Below are 13284 nucleotides of genomic sequence, written 5' to 3' on the forward strand. Positions count from 1 at the left end.
ATGGATTTATTGGGAATAGTAGGTTTATTATATTATAAACATAAGTTTAATTAAAGTTACCTTTTATAGGGGACAATGTTACATATTAGCTACTTAACCAAGCCCACCTCCTTCTCTCAGACATTGTAGCTCAGTAACCCTAGGTTAACCCTAGTAACCATGTAGCTCTAGGTTTCCCTAGAAAGGGGAACAGAGACTATTTCTGACATGAACTCAATGGAAGACTGACACACACACACCCCACCAAGGGAGGAGCAGCCTTTTTGGCTTTGTTGGTCTCCCTGTGGAGCTATCCCCTCTGGGTCTTTCTATCTCCTCCTTCTTTCATAAAATTCCATGCACTCTGCCCAAAATTTGGCTCTGAGTTTCAGCATCTGCTTTGATACCTTACTGGGTAAGGAATAGGACAGGAACCTACCACAGAAGGCCTCTGGAACAAAGCTTTTGATGAGTGGTAGCCAGAAAGAAAAATATAATTAAGAAGAGTCCAGATCCTAGTATCTCCTAAAAGGTCATGCTCCAAGAAAGTTAAAGTTAAAGTTTATCCCACTAGGCCCATCCTCTAAGTGTTCTATCATCTGACCCAATGTATCATAGATAGAGAATCAATCCCTTAATGCTTGACATTTTGGGAGGCATACAAAGGCCAAACTTTAGACAGATTCTGGCACAATGGACTGGAGATATAATTATGAGACAAGGACTTGTGGAAGTATGAGGCGATCATAAAAGTAACAGAGTACAGAATCTGTGTGACACAAAGGAGGAGGCATGGGTTCAGATACAGGATGATAGGAGGTAAGATGCTCAGTGATTGTCTGTAGAAACTTGAAAAGTTGTTTAATTTTCTGGAATTTTATTTCTTCATTGGTAAAAATAAAACACTAAGACTGAATGCATATGGAAATATAAATTTTAAAGTGTTTCTTACATAGTATTTTATGATGCATTGTTCACATAATTTAGAAATATTGTTTGCAGCAAATTTATTAGATTATACCTCAAGTGAGAAATTCTAGAAAAAAAAACATCATAATTACAACAAATACCAAAATGACAAGCAATTATACAACTACAGCACTTAATTACACTAAAAATTAAAAGCTTGTATTTTGCATATTTTAAACCAAGGGACTGAATATCAATCTGTCACTTATCTGAATCTATGCTATTATTTAAATGTTACACATCCTCAGAATTTATTGTGCATTCTGAGAACCTGGCTTCACTGAAGAGAATTAGAAATACATTTTATTTATTGTCAGGCAAAAGGAGATAAAGCCATTCTGCCTACAGAATCTGGTATGATAATGAGAACATTATAGCTTGCAATCCATCCTCCCAAAGAGCTTCCAGGATCCAATTTTTCCCTAGAGCTCAAATTTGTCCCTAGACAAACACCACTAGAGACTTCTCAAAACAAAACAAAACAAAACAAAACAAAACAAAACAAAAATGGGTCTGAAAGAAATGTACTTTAGGAGTAAAAATTCACCTTTTTGAACTCAGAAACAATTGTCTTCAAAAGTAGTAACAGCATTTTGTCCAACTAGCCAGTTTGGGAGTAGAATTTACACAAATACATATATATATATATATATATATATATATATATATATATATATATATATATATATATATATATATACATACATACACACACACATACATATATATGTATGTATCCACACAAACAAGTATACAAAAATGAATTTGTCTTTAAGTACCTGACCCACTGGAATCAGAAGTTTTAACCATAATGCTTAGGGAAACTACTCAAAAACTTTGTATCTGATCAACAATGGAATAAGAGAAAAAAAAGAAAATTCAGTATTCTTGGTTCGTTTAGCCACACTTTTACTAAGAACATGACCAATGGAATACACAAGCCAGTGTTGTGGGTGTGCATTGCTGGTGAGGAGAAAAGAAACTCAGGATCCCTGTAGGGTTGCTTGTGCTTGACTTCCCATCTGAGCTTTTGCTGTTCATCACTTTCTTGGCTACACTTTTGATAGAAATACATTAAGATTTAATGTTTTAACAAATATACTAAGCTACAAGACAGAAAAGGTTATTCAAGGATGCTAAACAAAGGACTGGGCTGTAAAACACAAATATGATTTGGGTGTTGAAGGATCTGCTGATAATCAAAAGATGGGATGAACTAACTAGGTCAGTTTGGTAAAGCGAACATTACTCTAGTGAGGAATGGGTAGTGATTTTGAGAAAGGTAAGAAGCAAATTAGTATTTTTTAATTTAATATTATTTTATTAACTACACTTTATTCACTTTGTATCCCCCCATAAGCCCCTCTCTCCTCCCCTCACGCTCCCACCCTCCCTCCCCCTTCTTCACGCATGCCCCTCCCCAAGTCCACTGATAGGGGAGGTCTTCCTCTCCTTCCTTGTGATCTTAGTCTACCAGATCACATCAGGAGTGGCTGCATTGTCTTCTTCTGTGGCCTGGTAAGGCTGCTCCCCCCTCAGGGAGAGGTGATCAAAGAGCAGGCCAATCAGATTATGTCAGAGTCAGTCCCTCTTCCCATTACCATGGAACCCACTTGGACACTAAATTGCCATGGGCTACATCTGTGCAGGGGTTCTAGGTTATCTCCATGCATGGTACCTGGTTAGAGTATGAGTCTCTGGGAAGACCCCTGTGTTCAAATTTTCTTTGTTTTAAAGGAAGATAAAATGTGACAATAATAAAAGCAATAAAGTAAAATGGGACGTTCTTTGGATCACCAGCTCCCAAGGAACGTGTTGGATACTTTATATTTATTATTAAAGCTTGGCTATAGCTTCTGCTTGTTCCTAACTAGCTCTTATCTTAAATTAACCCCTTTATATTATTCTACTTTCTGCCATGTGGCCTGTTGCATTTCAGTCTTAGTCCTGGCACTTGTTTCTTCTTCTGGCTGGCTGGTGACTCTTCCTGTCTCAGAGTCTTTCCCGAAATTTCTATCTCTGCCTGGAAGACCTATCACTTTCTCCTGCCTTTGCTATCGGCCATTCAGATATTTTTTTTTCCCTTTTATTTGTTATTATCACTTATTACAATTTATTCAGTTTGGATCCTGGCTGTGGCCCCCTCCTTCAGCTCATCCCAATCCCACCCTGCTTCCCTCTTCTTCTCCTATGCCTCTCCCCTAGTCTACTGATAAGGGAGGTCCTCTATTTGACCCTAGCCTATCAGGTCTCATCAGAACTGGTTGCATTGTCTTCATCTGTGGCCTGGAAAGGCTGCAACGCACCCCACCCCCACCCCGGGGGAGGTGAATAGAGAGCCTGTTAACTGAGTTTATGCCAGAGAAAGCACCTACTCCTATCCCCCACTTGGATACTGAGTCAATGGGCTACATCTGAACCGGGTTTTTTTCGTCCTCTCCATGCATTGTCCTTGGTTGGGATATCAGTCTCTGCAGTGCCCCCAGGGATCAGGTTTTTTGTTGTTGTTTGTTTGTTTGTGGCTCTGTTGGTCTTTTTTTGGACCCCGTGTCCCCTCATTCAGATCTTTATTACTCCAATCAGAAGGTGTTGGAGGAAGTATTGACAAACTATGATGGAGCCAAAGAGTAACAACAGCAAATCTGGCCTGTAGTCAGCTCTCTGCCGGTATAGAAATCAGCATTTGTAGAATACAAAACAATCGTTACACAGTGAACAAAAAGAGCACCCAACAATAAAGTCTCCTAACAAAGAAGCCTGGAGAAGTAGTTATTTTCTCAGGCTAGGTGGGAAAGTCAAGGGGCAATGCTGTGTAGGGTCCTTTGGTCTTTCCTCCACATACGCAGATGAAAATACTCCGCTTGTGCATTTGAAGTGCATATTAGGACAGGCTACAAAACATAAAGTTTATTATAACTATTCATGTCTCTTACTTAAACAGTGTGCAATTTTGCAACCATACCTCTTCCTTGGGTTAGTTTCCTCATCCTAAAACAATGGGAATTTTTCTGAAAACAATGGTTTCTAATTATTTTTTGAAATTATGATGGATAGAGAACACTTTGTATCATAGTCACTACCCAAAATTATATGGCACAGTATTTCATAGGAGAAAAATAAACAAACTATAACTTGTAGTTTTTAAAATGAAAATGTATTAGCTGTATTAGCACTTTCTCAGTAATTGCTACAATATGACAAATGCCTAAAATTTTTCTAAATTTTTTAGAACAATATCTGTGAAATATATATTTTAAATCACTTTAAACCTTTTTGGTCAAAACAGTCTAAAACAAAGATATACCCTCTAACACACTGATTTAAACACACATGTCATCTACCTAGAGAAATGTGATTTCAGCAGAACAATTTGTTTTCTACTCACTCACTAAAAGCTGCATCCTTTTAGTGTTAACTTTGTGATCTGGTTACAATTCTGCTTACCTCACTCCACAACATTGATGGTAATGATCTAAAATGAATGGAATCCAAGCTGGTTCTGCTAAGTCATGAATGTTTCATATAAATCCATTCACAGTTCTAGTCACTTCATTAGTATAACTTAAAAAGTAAAATTTTAATCATATTTTGTCTTATTTTCATCCAACTAAGAATTCCCTAGATGAGGGACCAGCCTTGCCAAGCCACAGAGAACAATGCAGCCAGTTCAGATGATAAGCTAGAGTCAGATGGAAGGGGAGATGAGGAAGGGCGAGTGGAATTGGGAGGGGAGATGGGAGGTAGCTACAGCTGGGATACAAAGAGAATAAACTATAATTAATATAAAAAAATAAAAATTTAATAAAGAAATTTCTCAAAAAAAATGGGGAAAATAGTTCGTGAAATAGTAAATGACAGCACCTGGCTTTCCCATCCTCATCTCAATCTTTTTTTTTTAATCTCAATCTTTCTTGATGCTTCTTCAAACACTGCTCAGCAAAGTCAACAACTAAATATATATTCCAAATATTTCCCCCCTATAATCTAATCTTACCTGGTTCAAATAAGAATTGTTTCTTACCTGGAACCTTAGTTTAATTTTAGTAAGTAGACCATTGAAAATATGTGCTTATGATTTAAAGAAAATAGAACTTGCATTTATTACACATTTTCAAGGACCCATCTCACACATGGAGCACAGTTAAATGTTCTGAGTTGTTGTGTCTGCCAAAACCTCCACTGATCTCTCATCAAGCTATGTTCCCTCTTTTCCCCCCAAGGAATTGATTCTCCAGTCATTATGGAATTACTCTACTCATTGTCATATACCGATTGTGTTTGCTTTTTAGGGTCCAGGCATAGCTCCTCTTCCTCCACTGAACACTATTGTCTTCATATATATTTAACTGGCTGCTCTGTGGGTTCTAGATGCCCAGGATTGAACAGATTTTTTACTACCCCAGTATGAGAAACTATCTCCCCTGTAAGCATATTTTACTTCTTCATGTTTGCTATTAGTCTGAGAGAGTTCTTTTGACTTTTTATATTATTGTTATTGTTGTTGTTGTTATTATTATTATTATTATTATTTAATTTCTTACTTCGCAGATCAAATTTAATTTAAGTAAAAGCTATAACCTGGTTACTATAGGAAATGATTAAAGCTCAATTTGCCTCAGTTTCAAATATGCAAACAACATAAAAACAATTTATGCCCAGTAAAATGTTGGGAATATTAAAGTAATTAGATATGTTTTAAGTATCTGAGAAATTCCATCAAGTTCTCTATTACAACTGGACCTTGAGACAATGTAATTTAGGAATAATAATAATAATAATTACAATAAACATCAGCAATTTGTATATGCTTTTATAGTAAAGTTTTCCTTCATTCTTTTTGAAAGATTTCTTTCCCTCATTTCAGTCCTAAGGTGTATTTATATACCTAAGAGCAATTCATTTTTAACTTTGCAATTTTATTCCCCAAAGATGAGGATATTAGATTACTCTGGAGCTCTAGGGGTCTTTCCTATTAATGGAATTGTTAATCTCTGACTTGGTCTACAGACATGTGGGAAAATAGAAATTCCAATCACCAATTTACTGGTTGTTTGTTGGTCTAGCCAATAGCTGTGTAACTTCACAACTAAATACAAGGTATATTTTATTGTAACCTGTGAAGAATATAAGTTATGGCTAATTTAAAAAGCCAGGGAGATCTAAACAATGACAGAACGCAATTATCTAAACAGATTATGAACTCTGCCAGCTCAGAGGTACATGTGCTTAGAAACACAGTGGAGTTCTAGATGGCTGAGACATTTTGATTAATAAAGTCCAAGGGCTAGAAAGACATACTGCTTCAACTTTTCATGCATCTTTTCAACCCTCTGTTTCTAGGAGTAGCTGCCATGAAAGGAGCACAGAAAACCTTCTTCACCACAAACAAACACCTATTTGCATAAATTAACCTTTCCTCCTTGGAGACTGTCATAGCCTGGGTTATTTATGTCAGAATTCACATGCTGTTAGTTCTTTTTTAGGTTGGAAGCCTGTTGCTTCCTCAGCTTTAAAGTAGAATAAAACACAACCTTGTATTCTCCTCCTCAGGGAAAAAGATACATTTTTTATGTATTCTTCCATCAAAATATTTTATATCTTTTGAGCTTTGATTATTTAAAAGGTAAGGAATGCTTAAAATTTTTACAATATGCTTTGATTAGGTTTGCTTTCATTCTGAGCTATATATATGAAGTTCACCAATTTATTTGACTGATGAAAGGTAGATTGCATCCCTCTCTACTTTGTGTTAGAATCATCATCATCATCATCATCATCATCATCAATTTAGAATTATTACTAACACTTATCAGCAAAGGCAGCTGTAAGAAAGGCTATGGCAGGGGTTCTAGGTAATATCCATGAATGGTCCTTGGTTGAAGTATCAGTCTCAGAAAAGACCCCTGTGCCCAGATATTTTGGTGTTGTTTTTCTCCTTGTGGAGCTCCTGTCCTCTCCAGGTCTTACTAGCACCCCCTTTCATAGGATTCCCTGCATTCTGTCCAAGGTTTGGTTATGAGTCTCAGCATCTGCTTTGATGCACTGCTAGGTTGAGTCTTTCAGAGACCCTTTGTGGAAAGCTCCTGTCCTGTTTCCTGTTTTCTCCTTCTTCTAATGTTCATCCCATTTGTCTTTTTGAGTGAGGATTGATCTTCTTACCCAGGGCCCTCCTTCTTGCTTAGCTTCTTTAGGTATACAGATTTGTGTAGGTTTATCCTATATTATATGTCTAGTATCCACTTATAAGTGAGTATATACTGTATGTGTCTTTCTGCTTCTGGGACACCTCACTCAGGATAATCTTTTCTAGATCCCACCATTTGCCTGCAAATTTCATGATTTCCTTGTTTTTAATTGCTGAGTAGTATCCCATTGTGTAAATGTGTCACAACTTCTGTATCCATTCCTCTGTTGAGGGACATCTAGGTTGTTTCCAGGTTCTGGCTATTATGGCTATTATGCTGCGAACGTGGTTGAACAAATGTCCTTATTGCGTGTAATGCCAGGTTCACGGGACCCTCAGAGACCACCAGGCGACAACTTGGTGCAGTTGCAAGAGAGCTTTATTACGAGAGCGATCGAACTCGGGACCCAAGTCTCACTGACACAGCAGTAGAGAAGTGGGACCCCTAGCTCTAAGTGAACCTGATTTTTAAAGGGAAAGTCTGTGATCGGGAGTTTCCATAGCAGCAAGCAGGGGGGCACCAGCCTTGGCCATTACAGAATTGGGTGTAGTTTAGCAGGCCGGGGTGACCTTTTCTGAGGCACACAATCACAATGGTTAAGGCATATAATCACACTGACTATTTTTCTAAACCATATCTGAAACATTAGGAATTTCCCCACCAGTTTCTCAACCGATTCCCATTGATTATTGCCAGGGAGTTTGTCTCTATTTTCTATGAAGCATTTATTCTGTTATATTTCCTGGAGGCTGTTGCTAGGAGAGTTAACTTTTTTTTTTTTTCTGCCAGGTGTACATTCTGTGATGTTTCCTGGTACCTGAATTCAGTTCCCAGTCAAGATCTTTATTTCAAAATGGAGTTATATTCAGGCTAAACTCTTCATGTGTACTTGAGCATATTTTGGATATATGCCTAGGAGTGGTATCGCTTGATCTTGAGGAAGCACTATTCTTAATTATCTGAGAAAGCACCAGATTGATTTCCAAAGTGGTTGTACAAGTTTACATTCCCACCAGCAATGAAGGAGTGTTCCCCTTTCTCCACAACCTCTCCAGCATGTTTTGTCACTTGAGTTTTTGATCTTAGCCATTCTGAGGTGTGTAAGGTGAAATCTCAGGGTCGTTTTGATTTGCATTTGTTTGATGACTAGGGATGTTGAGCATGTTTTCTCTGCAATTCTGTATTCCTCTACAGAGAATTCTCTGTTTGGCTTTGTACCCCATTTTTAATTGGATTATTTGCTTTGTTGCTTTTTAACTTCTTTAGTTCTTTAACCCTTGCTCAGATGTAGCACATGGCAGCTCAGTGTCCAAGTGAGTGCCCTAGTAATGGGAACAGAGACTGTCTCTGACATAAACTTTGTGGCTGGCTCTTTAACCACCTCCCCCTGAGGGAAAAGCAGCCTTACCAGGCCACAGACAGGACAATGAATCCAGTCCTGATGAGACCTGATAAGTTAGGGTCAGATGGAAGGGGAGGAGGAGCTCCTCTATCAATGGACTTGGAGAAGGGTATGGGAGGAAAAGAGGGAGGGATGGTGAAATTGGGAGGGAAAAAGAGAGGGGGCTACAGCCTGGATACAAAGTAAATAAACTGTAATTAATATAAAAAACTTTTTAAAATGACAAAAAAAGGTTATGGCTTCCATTCATACTGACTTTTCCCTAACCAAAGAGTGATTTTTGTCTTAGTCTCAATGATCACATACCATTTCTCTTTCCACTACACTCCTCTATTCAAAGGATAGTCAAGCAAAAAAGTACGAAATATTTAAAAAAACAAATTTGATATTCAAGGACTTCAGTACAATGCAATACGACAATCCATGAATCGATCCCTACTGCTCTACAAGAGACTATACCAGTATCCTCAACCCAGGTGAGACCCCACCCACAGACATCTAATGCTACTTCAGAACTCATCCAGCTTTCCCAACAGCACCCCCTCCTCCTGTCTCCAAATCCTTCTCCACAACTCTGGCAGAAGCCCACTGTTCTACTTGAGGCCATGCCGATAAAAGTCCATCATGCTGGAACCCAGAACCCCAGAAGCTATGCTACTACCTAAAAACCCAGAGGTTACTCAGGTCAAAGAAAAAAACAACAACAAAAAACAGCAAGACAGCAAGTACACCATACTAGACCTAAGGACTTGCCAGTCACCAGAATGAGAGGCCAGAAGACCCCAGAAAGAAAACAGAAACCAAAGGAAAAAACTTCCACTCTCAAAAAAAAAAAAAAAAAAAAAAAAAAAAAAAAAAAAAAAAAAAAAAAACAAAAAAAAAAAAAAAAAAAAAAAAAAAAAAAAAAAAAAAAAAAAAAAACCTAAGAAATTTGCATCTAAACACATAAATAATTACCCCAAATCCAGATGCTTGAATGCCACCACAAGGACACAAATAACAGCCAGGGCAATATGGCACCACCCAAACCCAGCTATCCTAATAAAACAAGCCTTGGAAATTTCAACACAATTGAAGCACCAGAAAATTACTTTAAAACCAACTTAAAGATGATGGTGGAGGCCCTTAAAGAGGAAATGAATAGATCCTTTAAAGAACTCTAGAAAAACACAAATAAACAATGGAGAATATTAATAAGCCCCTTAAAGAAAGCCAAGACATCCAAGAAAATTGTTAACTCTGTAACAGCAGATAACTGTGTACTGTGATTTTGGTATTCTTATTCTTATGGAACATTTCTTGCCTCAGTATTTTATAAGCATTCACCTTCCTCACTCACTGACCGGTCAAACAAAGAGATGACTGCCAATATCTGGGCAGGTGGAGAAAGGCAGAACTTTCATGCATAGAGAGGGTCTCTGTGAGAAGAATCAGGTCGGGGAGGTGGGATTCACCACCATGCCATGGAAAGGCACAGATGCTAGGACTGAGTGAGTAAGAGGTAACAGGCCACACGGCAGGGTGTAGGCTAGGAATACTCAGGGTCAATTTGTATGAGTTGCCTAAGAGTCTGCTCAGCTATATTGCCTAAGCTTTCATAAATATTAATAAGTCTGTGTCATTATTCAGAGCTGGTGGGTCCAAGACATTTTGGCCATACACTATCAGGTAGGCTAAATCCTAGAGATGCAAGGATGATTCAACATCTGAAATCTACCAATGTAATCCACTATATAAAAAAAAACTGAAAGAAAATAAACCACATAATCATCTCATTAGAGACTAAAAAAGCTTTTGAAAAATTACAACACCCTTTCATGATAAAAGTCTTGGAGAATTCAGAAATACAAGGGACATACCTAAACACAATAAAAGCAATATGCAGCAAGCAGAGAGCCAACATCAAATTAAATGGAGAGAAACTCAAAGCAGTTCCAATAAACTCAGGAATATGACAAGGCTGCTCACTCTCTCCATATCTTTTTTTTTATTATTTTTCTTATTAGTTACATTTTGTTAACTCTGTGTCCCAGCTGTATCCCACTCCCTCATTCCCTCCCCAACCCCACACTCCCTCCCTGGTCTCCTCCCTGCCCCTTTCCAAGTCCACTGATAGGGGAGGACCTCCTCCCCTTTCATTTGACCCTGTTTTATCAGGTATCTTCAGGGCTGGCTGCAAAGTCCTCCTCTGTGGCCTAACAGGACTGCTCCTCCTCTGGGGGGGGGGGAAGGTCAAAGAGCCTGCCCTTGAGATCCTGTTAGAAATAGTCCTTGTTCCCCTTACTTTGGGAAACTACTTGGTTACTGAGCTACCACGGGCCACATCCAAGCTGAAGTTCTAGGTTATATCCATAGATGGTCCTTGGTTGAGTGTCAGTCTCAGAAAAGACCCTGTGCCCAGATATATTTGGTCCTTGTAGAGCTCCTATCCCTTCCATATCATACTAACTCCCCTTCTTTCATATGATTCCTTGCACTCTGCCGAGGGTTTGGTTATGAGTCTTAGTGTCTGCTTTGAAACACTGCTGGGTAGAGTCTTTCAGATGCCTTCTGAGGTAGACTCCTGTCATACGTTCAATGCACATCCCATTTGTCTTTCTAAATGAGAATTGATCATCTTCGCCCTTGTCCACTTTCTTGATTATCTTCTTTAGGTGTGTAGATTTCATTATGTTTATCATATCTTGTAGGTCTATATAAGGAAGTATATACCACGTTTGTCTTTCTCCTTCTGGGATACTTCACTCAGAATGATCTTTTCTAGATCCCACCATTTGCCTGCAAATTTCATGATTTCTTCCTTTTTGATTGCTGAGTAGTATTCCATTGTGTAAAAATACCACAATTTCTGTATCCATTCCTTGATTGATGGACATCTGGGTTGTTTCCAGGTTCTGGCTATTAAAAATAAAGCTGCTACAAACATGGTTGAACAAATGTCCTTGTTGTGTACTTGAGCAAATTTTGGGTATATACCTAGGAGTGGTATAGCTGGGTCTTGAGGTAGCACTACTCCTAATTGTCTGAGAAAGTGCCAGATTGACTTCCAAAGTGGTTTTACCAGTTTACATTCCCACCATCAATGGAGGAGGGTTCCCCTTTCTCCACAACCTCTCCAGCATGTGTTGTCACTTGAGTTTTTAATCTTGGCCATTCTGATGGGTGTAAGGTGAAATCTCAGGGTCGTTTTGATTTGCATTTTCTTAATGGCTAATGAGGTTGAGCATTTCCTTAAGTGTTTCTCTGCCATTCAATGTTCCTCTATCGAGAATTCTCTGTTTAGCTCCGTTCCCCATTTTTTAATTGGATTACTTGGTTTGTTGCTTTTCAGCTTCTTTAATTCTTTATATATACTGGATATTAGCCCTCTGTCAGATAAAGGGTTGGTGAAGATTCTTTCCCAATCTGTAGGCTGTCTATTTGTTTTGATGACAGTGTCTTTTGCTTTACAGAAGCTTTTCAGTTTCATGAGGTCCCATTTATTGATTGTTGCTCTTAGAGCCTGTGCTGTACAATGGAATACTACTCAGCAATCAAAAAGGAGGAAATCATGAAATTTGCAGGCAAGTGGTGGGATCTAGAAAAGATCATTCTGAGTGAAGTATCCCAGAAGGAGAAAGACAAACTTGGTATATACTCGCTTATATAGACCTACAAGACATGATAAACATAATGAAATCTACACACCTAAAGAAGATAATCAAGAAAGTGGACACAGGCGAAGGTGATTAATCCTCATTTAGAAAGACAAATGGGATGTGCATTGAACTTATGACAGGAGTCTATCACAAAAGGCATCTGAAAGACTCTACCTAGCAGTGTTTCAAAGCAGACACTAAGACTCATAACCAAACCCTCGGCAGAGTGCAGGGAATCATATGAAAGAAGGGAAGTTAGTATGATATGGAAAGGATAGGAGCTCCACAAGGACCAAATATATCTGGGCACAGGGTCTTTTCTGAGACTGACACTCAACCAAGGACCATCTATGGATATAACCTAGAACTTCTGCTCGGATGTGGCCTGTGGTAGCTCAGTAACCAAGTAGTTTTCCAAAGTAAGGGGAACACGGACTATTTCTAATAGGATCTCAAGGGCAGGCTGTTTGACCCCCACCCCAGGGGAGGAGCAGTCTGTTAGGCCACAGAGGAGGACTTTGCAGCCAGCCCTGAAGATACCTGATAAAACAGGGTCAGATGAAAGGGGAGGAGGTCCTCCCCTATCAGGGGACTTGGAAAGGGGCAGGGAGGAGACCAGGGAGGGAGTGTGGGGTTGGGGAGGGAATGAGGGAGCGGGATACAGCTGGGACACAGAGTTAACAAAATGTAACTAAAAAGAAAAATAAAATAAAAATAAAAAAATTAAAAAAAAAAAAAAAGAGAGATAGGTCTGAAGTTCTCTTTTTTTTGTTGGGTCTTTGTGTGGTTTAGGTATCAGGGTGACTGTTGCTTCATAGAATGAGTTTGGTAATGTACCTTCTGTTTCTATTTGTGGAATAGTTTGAGGAGAATTGGTGTGAGCACTTCTTTGAAGGTCTTGTAGAATTCCGCGCTGAAACCATCTGGCCCAGGGCTTTTTTTGGAGGGGAGACTGTTAATGACTGCTTCAATTTCCTTGGGAGATATTGGGCTATTCAGTCTTTCTACCTGATCTTGATTTAATTTTGGTAGATGAAATCTGTCAAGAAAATTGTTCATTTCATTTAGATTTTCAAATTTTGTGGCATATAGGCTTTTGTAATATGACCTA

This window comes from Psammomys obesus, unplaced genomic scaffold (genome assembly GCF_907164565.1).
Source record: "Psammomys obesus unplaced genomic scaffold, mPsaObe1.curated_primary_1811, whole genome shotgun sequence".
In the NCBI taxonomy this organism is placed as follows: Eukaryota; Metazoa; Chordata; class Mammalia; order Rodentia; family Muridae; genus Psammomys; species Psammomys obesus.